General features: G+C 35.3%; 1 long non-coding RNA gene across 1 annotated transcript in view; it reads left to right on the top strand.

Moving 5' to 3' along the window:
• Window positions 1-245: 245 nt before the first annotated feature.
• LOC128199260 (uncharacterized) overlaps window positions 246-14,759 on the top strand; it is a 72,518-nt gene continuing 58,004 nt past the window's right edge. The window contains exon 1 of the long non-coding RNA XR_008251914.1: window positions 246-551. This is a non-coding gene — a long non-coding RNA (uncharacterized LOC128199260). The remainder of the gene's footprint in view (window positions 552-14,759) is intronic.

The following is a 14,759-nucleotide window of genomic DNA, read 5'->3' as shown; positions in this document are numbered from 1 at the left end:
GATTTACAAGTATCTATTAATAAATTCCAAAACAGACTGGCCACTAAATTTAAAATGGGAGAATCGAGAAGGGTTGGTGGAGATCTCGGCAAAGCGGAAGGAGCGGAGGGGGAGGTGCAGCTGCCGGTGCATCGCGGGGGGGGGACACTCCGCCCCGCTGCCCCGCCGCCCCGCCCCGCCGCCCCGCGCCGGCCCATTGCCAAGTTCAATGCCAAGGTCATGCGCGAGCGAGTGCGCCGTGCGACTGCGCGCCGCAATGCAGGAGCGGCCGGCGAGCGGCGACGCGGCCCGCTGCCACTCTCAGTGACGGACGGAATACGGACGCCGTCGCATACCGCATCGCGTCCCCGGACACTCAGCCACACCAAAACACTCCCACAACCTCCAAAAACCTCACAACCCACCGTTCTCGACCAAACGGCACCGTGTGTCAAATATCCGTGTTTAACAAATTAACAATCGATGTTTCCGGTGTACACCATGTGCATTCAAGAACACAGCAATCCCGGCTCCAGTTATGCAATACCTGCCAGGCTGCTAGCAATTTGCCGGTAAGCTGTCACTCTATAACTCATAGCGTTTTCACCGTCAAGTTTTGTGACTTGCGTCCATTTTGCGTCCTTATTATATTTACTTACATCACATTCGTTTAACATAAACAAATTGGAAATCTATTGGAATTTACCTAATTCACTAAAACTATTGGTTGTTTCTCTAGTGCTCTACATAGCGTTGGTATGTTCACTTATTTTGGGATTCCGCTATTTATTTTAAAACTTCCGAACTCCAGCGTAGCCATATTTGTATTAACCATTAGCCATAGACAAGATTCAACAGTTTTGTATCAAGTCGGTCAGTTTACAAAATTATTTATATTTGAACATGTCTTCCTTATCTATTCTACATTATTTTGCAAATGGAATTTACCTAATTGATTGAAACTATTGGTTATTTCGCTAGAGCACTACATAGCGTAAGTATGATCACTTATTTTGGGATCAACTCTGCTATTTATTTTAAAACCTTCGAAGGCGTCCAGCGAAGCCATATTTGTTTTAGCCACTAGCCATAGACAAGATTCATCAGTTTTGTATCATGTCGGTCAGTTTACAAAATTACTTCTATTTGAACATGTCTTCCTTATCTATTCTACATTGTTTTGCAAATAGAATAATTAGCATTATCAGCGAGTGAATCAGTTACAGACACGCCTAGAAAATGTTTATCTTCAACAAATAAAGAACCTAAAATTTCAACAAGTTTACTTCAAGACGCAAATTTCAGAATTTCACCATCAATTAGAAGAACTTACTAACGACTTAAATGTCATTGGAATGCTGGGATAACTATTTCAAGTTTCGCTTTCAAAATGGCTGCCAAAAATTTCTAAAGCCCATCAAGGGCATCAAGAATAAGGGCAAAGAGACTGATACATCGCGCCGTATCCTGTTGTGGAGTTGTGCAAAAAATGTCGAACACACAAGTTCAAGGCAATCGGGCGATCCCAGACGCTAGGCTTTGTGCCGCTTCGGATACGTTCGCAGTTTTGAACGTAATAGTTATAAGTAGACGATTCAAACTGAAGTGAGCACAATCATCTCTTTTTTGTGGTTATTTGCGTTCAGTAAGTCATTTTGCTATTGATTCTACTCTTCAATTAGAATGTCTAAGGTTTTTAATAATGATTTATTATTTTTGAACTTACAGCACACTAATATTTTAAAGTCGCAAGTTTGTGTATGTGTGTGTTCCTCCTTTAGGTTGCGGCTACAGAAGCGATTTGGCTGTTTAGAATGGAAATAGATTTTACTCTAGATTATGCTACTTTCATTCCGGAGAAATCCAAGGTTTCCGCAGGTTTTGTGAAAAACTGATATCCATCTTGACGAAGTCGCGGGCATCCGCTAGCATTTCTTTAATTCTGAATTTTTAATTTTAAAATTAAACTTCATTATCTACATTGATTTCTTCTATAGCAATTACAATTTTTTTTTAATTTTACACACCGCTTCGGTGGTTTTGATATGTTTAATTCCTGTAGCTGTATTATGGGCTATAACAATTTGATTATATAACAATAGGTGACAAAATAGATAGTGTAGTAAATGTATCTTTTGTTGTATATTTTGGTAAGTGTCTAATAGCTCAAAATAGATTTTTGATTTGGATGATGTTGAAATTGGCAATAGATGTTGTTGTACTTAATTATGGCGTTTGTATAATTTGTATACATTATGAGACATTTTTACAAAAGACAACATCCATTTACACAGTTATTAGTATATTTTATCTAAAACTGTATTTTTCTAAATGCTAGATTTAGCAGCATAGCAATAATTGAGTAAAGAGTTGAATGTTTGCGATTTTTTGCAATTTCGTCACAATCGTTTTGTGTTTCGTGGAAATATGCTGTTCAGTTTGTTATCAAAGAATTTTACACGTGTGTCCTATATCTGATAAATGTGATATAATTTACAACTGTTATGTATGTATACGTTGTGTTGACCCACAATAAATAAATATCGTAGATCCTACAACTTTTACTAAGGAATGTCCTGCTATGGAAGAACGTAATTTAAATATGTTTTGTCTTATTTATTCAGGTGAGATTGTAATCAAGGGCTAATTTGTAAATAATAAAAAAAAATTTGTTTGACTAAAAGAAAGTTACAGGTTTTGCCACATTTCACAGAAAGTTTGCTTATTATATGGAATGTCACCTTGTGCAGTCCAAATATGGCAAATATTCTTTTTTTTTAAATATACTAAGCCTAAGACTGTGAACTTAGCTGAAATAAAATGTTGATGCTGTTTTAAGACGGTAGTGAGATTATTTGGAAGAAGTAATTTGTGTCAATATACCAGATTACTTCGTCGATAAGGTGGCATAAGTCACCGACCGATGTTTACTACCAGATCTGAGATAATTTAGAAAATATAAAAATTCTGAATTATTTGACAGAACCGGGTCAGGTTCTGAAATATTTTTCAGAAACCTCCGTTGAAAAATATTCCACTTCTTTCAATGTTAACTCTCTCAGAGCAGCTATCGAAACATATAGAAAAATTATAATCATTTAGCTAACGTTTACCTTGAGGAAGTTAAGGAAACTCTGACTCAATATTTCGTAATGATTTCAAAGAAACAATTAATGTAACCTAATATCGTAGGGAGCATGACGTAGCGTGAACTAATCTAGACGAGGGCGAAGTCGCTTCAACATGTAAGCGCTATTCTGTAATGATTTTTTTATAATTCGTATTTGTCTCCCTCTTTTTCTATAGATATATAAAACTAATAGATCAAAAGACGAATTTGAAACCGACAGTCGAAAAAACATCGTAAATGAATAGAGCTACTGTTCCGTAAAATCTATCCGTTTGATCTTTTCTACCACGATTTTGGTAACTATAACGCATGTCGATTCTGCCTTCCTTAGTCAGCAGTGACCCATCTCCAAATGTAATAAAATATTACAGTTATCGATTGTAAGACTATTGTTTTGTTTGATTAAGAAACTTAAGAAACTTGCTTCACTACCTTCAAATAAATATATGTAGTTCTTTGAACATAGTTCATTCTAAAACTCCTCGCAGAGCCTCAGGCCTTTTTCAGTTTAAGCCTGGCTATGCTAATCATACGAGTAACATAAACCGCAAGTACTACTTATAGCATAAGCATAAGTATAATAAGTAGATTACTACCTTACACAGTAAAGTATCATGTCGCCTTTTGCCCTGATAAGTAAATTATTATGTGAATATTTGTTCACTACAACTTCTTCGACTTTAAACAGTTCCTACTATTTCTCAAAATAGTCATATGAGTATTTATTTCCATGTAACAATTTAAGAGAACTTATAATTGTTTTTAAACATTAGCTTTACGATTCTTCTTTAATTTAACCTTTTAAACTGCTTTATTTTATTTTTTTTGATGATTTGGTACGATTTGAAATAGAGATCCATTGAACTTCGAAGAAAAAACACAGTTTGACGCATCATCATCATCATAATAGATAGACATCCACTGCAGGACATATTCATAGGCCTATTGTAGGGACTTTCAAACATCACGATCCTGAGCTGCCTGTATCTAGCGAATCCTTGCGACTCGCCGTCAGTCCACCGGCTCTTCGAACTATGTTCCCCGCCGATTGCCACTTCAGCTTCGCAATTCGTTGAGCTACGTCGGTAACTTTGGTCTTCTACGGTTCACCTCACCTATGTATGACCTATGATACCTAGACTTGGTCGCTAACTATAGGCCTCATAAGAAGGTTCAGAGTCACACAGCGGGCTATGGAACGAGCTATGCTCAGAATATATCTGCGTGATCAACTCAGGAATATTAATTTGAAACATTTAAAATTGATGATTATGGACACTTTAATAATGAAACTTATTAACCAGAGGTATTGAATTCTTTCGGTATACAGTAAATAACGAACATCTATTTTTGAATTTTGTTTTACTTTAGACTTTGTAGTCATCTGAAATGTACGTGTATTTTTATTTAGTAAGCAACTATGAAACAGTAGTAGAGTCAATACAATTTGACAGACAAATTTAAATTCAAACACTTGAAGTAGTTGAAAAAACACTGTTTGAAATGTCTACTTGACTAATTTTAAATTAATATAATAAACAGTTTAGTAAATTTATTTCCTAAGATTGTCAAGACTCGTCAAATCTAATGGCTACTTAAAATTAATTAAGTAGCCAATAGTGATAATGTTAAAACCTGTTTGCTATCTAGAATACCTACTATAGGATAATTTAAACATGAGATATTGATTGCTATCCACGTATCTGATAAGTGTTTATAAATCAAATTAAAAAATGCAGTGATCTTAATATTTTTATTTTTATTTTTATTTATTTGGGACAGAAAACATTTACATATTAGAGGTTAGTAAAGGCTTAAATTACCATAGTCAGACTATTGTATTTTAAATATTTGCCTTAATAAATCAATTTACTTTTGAACATTCCTTTATGCACATTTATTGTAAACTTTACAATAACCATGTCAAACTTATGGAAGCTCTGAAAAATCTCACAGAATCTCTTCTGTCTCTGTTCTATCAATTTTATTTACTGAGTTGAAATCTTTTCTTTGTGTAAAATTCTAGGCTCTGCTTTTTTTCTATCTTCACAACGCAGGATAAATTATAAATGGAAACATAATTATGCTGAATACCTTGCTGACACAATTGCTTTGCATACCAGTGGTAGTCATTAAATTTTAAAGATTGTTTTAAGTTATAGCTTGAGGCCTACTATAGATAAATGACGTTTATTTTATGTGATTTATGACACAAAAGGATATACTTTAAAAATGAATTGCGTAGATGCAGTCATACTATTCTAGGTTTTATTAATTAAGGTAGTATTGATTTAAAAAGCTGAATGAAGAAAAAAGAATGATATCAAAGTCTATAAACGTATTATTTTTCTGCATTGAAACATTAAATATCATTGATTAAATAATTTCAAATGGGAAAAAGTACTTTATGCAATATACTCGGAAATTAATTTAATTCTTTACGTTTTTCTAGCATAGAAGAATAGCTTTATAATGTGTTATAAACTGTTATATTATCAATTTCAGATAGAAATAGATAGTTTTTATTACCGGAAAAAACCCATTAGCATATTTTAGTGATCTTTGAAGCTTTCGGATAGCAACAAAGGGTTCATCTAGATACTTAATGTTTTTGCATATCTGTTTGCAAGAATTTGTTGATTAACAATGACAAAAAATGATATATTGTGTCAATGTTTTATGTTATGTGCTTCAATGGCCCTCATTACATGACAGTGGCATGAAAAGCTTTTATTTTATTTTTTAATCCATCAAAGCCAAGGTGCCAGACAAAGTAACGGTACACGTAATTAGGGGAACAAACCTGTAATCGAACGCAGCAGCTTAGCTCGCCGCCCACGTGTAGCCTTGAACCTGGCTCGCGAAGCCTGAATATCAATCAACTAATAATATTGGGCACGTTTAAGTTCTTCTATCGGAATTTGCCATTATTATACTGCGTGATTTTCGGGACATATTTAGAACTAAAATAACTTCGTCGTGGAAAAATCCGATATGGAATTATCAGGGTTTTCTACGTTGTAGATGGAAGTTGATGCTTCTAATTTGGACAGATTTATATAAATTTATATAAAACTATCCCTCCTATCTCTTCTATTTCTTCAGCGTGCTTCAAGATCTTCCTAACTTTTTTTTTTAAATATCCATTTAAATGAAAATTTGCATTGCTGTGTTCCAGCAATTTGTAGGACATTTCTCTTGCATTTTCTGTGTAAGCTCTTTTTATAGGCGACTAGCAGACGCCGCGTGGTTTAACCCACGTTGTGCCCGTTCCCGTAGGAATATGGGGATAAGATATAGTATACAGCACTCGGGGATAGTGTAGCTTTGCAACAATAAAAGAAATTTTCAAATCGGTTCATTAGTTCCAGAGTCTTTTTAATGCAAGCAAACAATCAAATCTTTCTTTATAGTATTAGTATTGATGATGTTCCACTTTCAATAAAGTTGAACATCTGCGTGATCCGTCAAAAGTCATCAATGGTTTAGTTTACAAGCATGAAAAGTCAAATATTAACTATGAAAAGTAAATTGTATACTTAAGTATAAGCACGCTCTAAAGGAAATGACTAATCAACTTTGTTGGATAACGTGATATTACTTATAACTCAGTACCATTACTTGGGTTTTTATTAAGCCTAAGTAAACTAAACGAGTTTTCTATCAAACACAGACTCAAACATTACGTATGTACTTGACCTTGTCCCTAATATGACGTCATATATTTAAAATTTTGACAAGACAAATTATATTGAATATCACGATATTCAAAACTACTTGTTTTAAACCGACTTCAGAAAAAGGAGGAGGTTTCTCAATTGGACCGTGTATATTTTCCATTACATGTATTAATATTGATATTGCTGAAAGAAGCCTAGTGGATACACCTCTGCCTCCGATTCCGGAGGGTGTGGGTTCGAATCTGGTCCGGGGCATGCACCTCCAACTTTTCAGTTGTGTGAATTTTAAGAAATTAAATATCACGAGGAAACCTACAGACCAGATAATTTTATTAATTCTCTGTGTGTGCAAAATCCCCATTGGGCCAGCGTATTGGACTATTGGCCTAACCCCTCTCATTCTGAGAGGAGACACCAAGCACAGCAGTGAGCCGAATATGGGTTGAAAACGAATTAGATATGCGTTTGACTAGATACAATTAGGTCTAAAGGAAAGAAAGGATGAAATCTAAGTTAGAGCGCTTTTCTAAAGAACGCCTATTCACTCTAGCTTGTTACTTAATATTTAGAATATAATGTACTGATTTACTCGTTTGTAATAATTTATGAGTCCAACTCGAATCTAAATGAAAATAACAAGTAGTTTTTTAGAACTTTAAACAAAATCAAAATTTGTCATACTCATGCTTGACTTTTTTGTAATTTTAATCGTTAACGCATCGCACGGAACGAAAGCTCTCAAAAAGAATGTTCTCTTTTTCGTTTTTGCCATATTTTTCATTGAAGCTACTATGCGTGATGTTATATTTTTCAATACGAGGGATTAGTTCCTGAGATTACCCTATTGAACCAACCAAAAAAGGAACAAATTTCTCTTCTTTCTTCAACTTTATATTATGAAGTATAGATTTACAGTTATTGATTTTCTTGTGTGCAGTAAAATCACCTGGTTGATTCCATGAATCTCTGTCATACAAGTACCTATCTACCTGAAAACCAATAATAATTTGCCTGTGTTTATGTTTATTATCGCCAACAACCTTCACGGAATAACATAACAAGTTTGCACAGTGTTGCTGTATGAGGCTCGTATGCTATCGGCAGTATCAGCTGACTCGAGCGTCACGTCGTGACGTCATCAAGTACCACAATGGCGGACAAGATGGCTGACTGTTTAATAGTTTATTTACAATTTGTATTAGTCATGAGTGCTGTGTTACTTATGTGTATAGTTTGGATTGGGTTAAGCAACGTCGATCCCAGGCGGTAAAGAGGTGGGTCATCTTCTTCATCAACCTATCTGCTGATTCGCGTCATGTTGTTCTGACGTCATCAAGTATCACAATGGCGGACAAGATGGCTGACTGTTTAGTTTATTTACAATTTGGAATATGGAACTACTTTTGGGTTTTTTTATAAATAACTAGCGGACGCCCGCGACTTCGTCCGCGTAAATTTCGATGTCAACTTTACTACTACCCCTACCCTACCACTACCCCAACCCTACCCTACCCAACCCCTACATCTACCCTACCCTACCCCCACCCTACCCCTACCCTACCACTACCCCAACCCTACCCTACCCAACCCCTACATCTACCCTACCCTACCCCCACCCTACCCCTACCCTATCCCATTCCTCATAGCAATCTACTGGTGAAAGAATTTTTAAAATCGGACCAGTAGTTCCGAAGATTACCCCATTTAAAAAATGTGACAAACTTACAAACTTACAAACTTTACCTCTTTATAATATTAGTATAGAGTATAGATAATATTTGTAACTTTAATTTAAGTAGTTACAACTACTCCCACATTATTTAATATATTACTAGCGGAAGCCCGCGACGTTATTCGCGTGAAATTCAATTTTTACAAATCTCGCGATACTTTTTGGGATAAAAGTGAGAAAGGGAGTAATGTTTGTCAATAACCTCTTCTAACTTCCAGTGAAAGTTCCATTAAAAAAAAATAGCTCGGAAAAACAGACATACAAAAATTTTCTTTCTTTCGGTTCTTTTTCAATATAGTGTAAATAATACTGCCGAAAATGCAATTTTATTAAGTTACAGACAGACACTTAAAGTTAATTTATGTGTATTGATAGAAAATAAATACTCACAGATCCCTGCACGCGCTGGGTAGTGGTAAGATTTTGAGAACAACTGTTAGGTATAATTTTTTTCCGGGGGTGGGGTCTGCCAGCCCCTAATTATTTATTTGTGCCGTCTACCTGCTAGTTCAAACGCCGAAATATAAGGTCGCTACAGATCTATTGACCAGTAGCGTAACTGGGCGTGAGCGGAGCGAGCCTCTGCCCAGGGCCTCGGACTAAAAGGGGCCTCGCGAGACCTTGGATATTTTGACCTAACTACCTTCCAGAACCTTTAGATTGATACTATGAGTATATCACAGTTACGAAATTTGCACATTGAAAGTAGCTATCTACAAATATTTTTTTGCAATTTTCGACACTGGATCGGAATTGGAATTGTTTTTGTTGATGGCAAAAACGTGGTAGAAAATTTTGGGTAGTTTTTTGACCGGCGTGTGGACAATTATTCCACATGTCTTGGCTGAAAATTAAAAATGTAAAAACATCAAAATGGATTTCGCCGAATTTGATGTTTTTAAATTTTTCATTTTGATCCTTATGTTGTGCCATTTACGGTTACAAACGTAAAAAAAATGGACAGACTTATTCATAATCATAATATCGATATGGATTGGATGAATAAATCGCTTAAAGTAATCACACTCAACCCATTAGGTTAAGAAATAACGCTTCAAACATCGCAATGAATATGAAATGAAACATAGAACTTGGTTTTGTATTTTTAAAACGCTATTATTTAAATAGGCATGTACTTTAATATTAATATACTAACCTTCAATTACCGTGCACGTAGTTTTAAAACAATGTGAAACCGCAACAAGCGCTTGCGTCAGTGGAAACATTATATAACTAGCTATAATATCATCAATATGCTAATGCTGTATACACAATATATTTTAGTACTTTAATAGTGCGTTTGATAAAGTATACCATATTGTTTTATTAAGAAACTTAGACATTTTGGCAATCATATATAGAACATTGTGGATTCAATTAAAGACATGGATTAAAAGTTAACTTCATAAAATAGTGTTGAGTTGCTAACAAATTTGATTTTTGTATTAACATCCGGTGTATCCCAAGGCGCTCATTTAGGTCCAATTTTATATTGAACGGCATTGAAAATTAAGTTAATTTTATATATTTCCTTTTTGCAATTTATTTAAATATGTAGTCTCTTATTCAGTCGCTGGAGTATATTATATATAGAGTCAGTAATATTTCATGAAATTGTGGATTTATACCATTATTATTGTGCTCTTGAATCTCTCCATCTGCGTCGATATCAAATTTCCCGGAAGAGGCAGACACGTGTAGAAATCAAGCAGAGGTTATATTATCTACGTAAACATACTGTACTGTACTGTACAAATTCCTATTCAGCGTGATAAAATACTAGCGTTGATACTTTTATGTATTACTAGTGGATGCTCGCGACTTCGTTCGCGTGGAATACAGTTTATCACAAATCCCGCAAGAACCATGGATTTTTCCGGGATGAAAGTACCATGTGTGTTAATCCAGAGTAAAATCTATTTCCATTCAAAAATTCCGCAAAATCGCTTCAGTAGCCGCAGCTTAAAGGAGGAACAAACATACACACACACATACACAAAGTTTCGTAATAATATTTGGGTGATATTACAAACTTTGTAAATATTAATGATTTTAAAAGAGTAACTGTCGAGTTTATTGTCGGTTGAATAAAAAATCTGCCTTCTAAACATAGATAAGCCTTAAATGATATATCTATTTATACTAATTTTCTAAAGAGGTAAAGTTTATGAGTTTCTGAAGTTGTAGGGGGTAGTATATAATCTTCTCAATCGATTTTGATAAGTCTTTTACAAATAGAAAACTACGTTATTTGCGAGTGTCATGGGCTACATTTTATCCCCATATTCCCAATACCGTCTTCACCATAAGGGCACACAGGGCCCGTGCCCAGGGCTCCCATTTTCGGGGGAGCCCGAAAGACTGACATCTTTTCTCACACATTTATACAACATTAATAAAACATTTTATTACACATTACACAAGGCATATACTACGCCATTATATCGAAAACAAAAAAAAATGTTAGTACCTATAATTCGCATTTTTCACTTTCCAAAAAGGCCCCAAATTCTTGTGTGCCCAAGAGCCCTAGCCTAGTTTAAGACGGCGGGGCATATTCCTACGGGAACGTGAGCTTGTCGGTTGGAACCCCATCTACTAGTATATTCTGTGTTTGAAGTAGAATTTATTAGCACAGAAACGCAACAATGCAAGGCATCTAAGCACACATAGCTAGCTGAAGCACAATATGCGGTAACCTTTGCAATGTCAAGCATAACTGGAGTGACCTCGTTTTCTCTGAGTCACCGCACCCACCTATTTACTTATTTACCCCTCTGCATGTGTGGCATTTTATTACCCCTCTCGTAACTTTTATTATTTAACGGCAGGTTAACCCTTGACTGCAATCTCACCTGATGTTGAGTGACGATGCAGCATAAAGGCTTGTTCGGACTACTTTAGAAGCAGTTTAGTCGGGTAGCGTACCTACTAAACTACTTGCTACTGCCCAAAAATCGTTCGCAATTTGTTCGAGTACAGTTCGCAAGTGAGTGGTGGTTTGCAAGATGAACAACCTAAAACGCAATAGAGGAAATAAACTGATCAAGCTAATCACAATGGCTATTAATAGAAAATTGTGTTATTAATAAAAAGAAGCTATGAGTACGAAAAAGATTAAGAAGAGAGATGTTTATTCGCTCTAACGAAACGTCATTTTATGATTGTAGGAGAAACTAATGAGCTCGACTAATTCGCCAAATTCGGATTTGTTTAGCCGGTGAACCAGCGAGCATGGAAGCGTGTAGGAAGGCGCTACTCGCCTGTTAAAATAGAATAAAATGGATTGACTCGACTTAACTATTTACTAACCTATTCGACACGTTTAGCAGCTAAATTTTACGCTACTCGACTAAACTGCTAAAGTAGTCCGAACAAGCCTTAAGGCTAGCCCAACACGCAAATCTCTATAGTTTAGAATACACATAACACGCTGTTTCTTCAATTAACAGCCTATTTTACGGATCACAATAGTGGCAAACCACTTTTCTAATAGGGAATATGGAGCTTATATCCATCACGATACTTCATTGCGGATTGGTGGGTGTTGTAATGTTCTTGAAGTCTCTGTCGATTACTTATCAGATAATGAATATCTAGGATCGATGGATTAACTTACTCTCAGAGGCACGGGTGTGTAGCACCACCAACTTGACAACACCAAGTTGATAATAATTACTTACTTGCTTACCTTTTAATAACCCGCCCTACTCGAACCCAGGACTTCGAACTCGAAGCCACATAACCCAACCACTAGATCAAAGGCAGCGCATGTTCAGTAGCCAGCCACTATTTTGAAGTAAAAGTGAAGCAACACCACGAATGCCCCACATTAATCAACGATCAAACCGAAATTAATCTTCATGCTTGCACGTGCTCGCAAGATTCATAGTATACAGACATAGTGCAAGAGCCAGTGGCAATGAAACCTAATGATATTTAAACATTTAAGTGTTTTTGACGACTTCTATGACGAAGTTGGTAATGAATCGGCTTATAAGATAGGTCCTGAGATCGATTGATTCCTTGGATCAATTTAGGATGTTTTTATTATCTAATTGGCTTGGATCGGATCTGATGATAGGCTTTTGCCGTGGCTTATTAAACCATATTTAAGCATTTAAGTGTTTTTCATGAATTCTCGGGTGTAGTTGGTAATTGCCTTGCTTTATAAAAGAGAGGTTTTGAGTTTTTTTTTAATATTTAGCTTAGTTCTTGTCTGTCGTAGTTATTTTTGGTTACATAGCCAAAGACGTAACTCCAAGCGCTTTTACGTTTCAGTACTCGATCCGTATTAAGCGTCACAAGTTAGAGTATTAAAACTTAGATTGCACCGTCACTTGACATCAGCCCCTGTATTCTTTAAAGTTACAACGATGTGACATCGTTCATTACATTTCATTTTTGACATCCCATAGAAATAAAGTTCAAATAAAAAAAAGACTTATTGTAGGAAAATATTATATCGACGAATATCAAATAGCGGAATCACACCCCAATAGTATGGCTTTGACTTGTCAAAATCTGTCATGATACATAAAATAAGTCAAGTTTCATTCATTTCCTCTCAAAAAGGATACGAAACTAAGACTGTTATCTGTTAGAATAACGTCTCGCGCATAATCAATTTTACATTGGACGGACTAAAAACCCGTGCAAGTGGAGTCGAAGGTCACACGTGTTCACTTGCATTGCAAACGGAAGTTGGCATCGTCAGACTTAATACAATGTACTAAAATCTGTAACGATATTGCTACTTTATTTAAAACAATAACAATAATTCAATAAAGCTATAAACACTTAATGTCTTACACGTTTCGCATTGTCATAGTAACAAGAATTATATTATAGTATAAAGAATTATAATTGATGTAAAACCTTCTGTATCCGCGTTGGGCACTTTCTGATAACGGGAAACAACTTATTAAAATAAACAACAAATCAATTGACAAAATGTCATCCACATGGTATATGATATCCACCAGTAAGCACCGGATGACGTTTGTTATTTGTATCATAGTATATAGATGATGTTTTGTCAATTAACTTGTTGTTCATTTCAACTTTTTCAAATCAGATGCCCGTCATCAGCATGCTTAGCTGGCCTATTTACTGTTTAGGTCTTTATTATCAACCTATTGAAATAAACCACAAATCAATTTGACAAAATGTCATCTACATACAATCATACTTGATATCCACCAGTAAGCACCGGATGACATTACTATCATAGTTAAAGATGATATTTTGTCAATTAACTTGTTGTTTATTTCAATACGAGTAGGTTGATAAAAAGACCAAAATAGGAAATAGGCCATAGGCACACGCGCATTGTGCTGTGCGCTGTAGACACATTTTGGATTGGAAAAAATCTCATGTGTTCGAGTATATTGTAGTTAGTAGCTGACGTACAGTTCTGTGTATATCTTATAAGTAAAATTGAATGGAAATTAGTTAATAGTTAAATATTTATATTTATGTTTCATACTGTGCGTCCGAAACTGTTTAATGTCTTCCCTTCTATCGTCTCTATAACTGCAAACGTTTTTGTGATAAATTTGAATTTCTGTGACAGATGTCAATAAAACAAAGCTTATAGTATTTGGTACTCAAAGTAACGTCAAGGATCTTGAAAAATAATTTGCCAGTATTTTGACAGGTTCCCTCGACCGCGAGTTTCAGTTTTTAATGCGATCGTTCTAGTAAGTTATTTAACGTATTCATTATAATAGTAATTTAATTGCAATATTTATAGGTCATAGTATCTTTAAGTTTTTTACTTCATACAGATTTAAACAGTTTTAGAGCGGAATAAAAATTACATTAGCACTTTTTACTTGAGTTGTCTATGGTTTTTAAGTTAGTTTAAGTTGTTCAAATTATAAGTGAACAGGAAACACTGACGTCGGTTGCAAAAGTATTTATAGTCAGATATGTAAAACTTATAACTTTGTTCATCAGAAACTAAAATCATTTTTTAATGTGTATTTTTTAAATATTTGGCTCCAGAGAATTCTACATTTATTTTTATATTAAAGTATTTACGCGATTTAGCTTTAACTTTTATTTAATACACTTCCGTTATTAACTCATCGACTAACGTCAAAACAAAATTCAGTACTATAGCAATTTAAGTAGCCAGCTCTCAGAGTATATCACGTTTGCATGTGTGCGCGGTGCATGCATGAGTGCAGCCTGCACATGCGCGAGTGCGGGCGCGGGGGGAGGGGGGCAAGAG

This window comes from Bicyclus anynana, chromosome 21, assembly GCF_947172395.1.
Source record: "Bicyclus anynana chromosome 21, ilBicAnyn1.1, whole genome shotgun sequence".
NCBI classification, from domain to species: domain Eukaryota; kingdom Metazoa; phylum Arthropoda; class Insecta; order Lepidoptera; family Nymphalidae; genus Bicyclus; species Bicyclus anynana.
The sequence above is the reverse complement of the archived record's forward strand: the minus strand, read 5'-3'. Positions and strand labels throughout refer to the sequence as shown.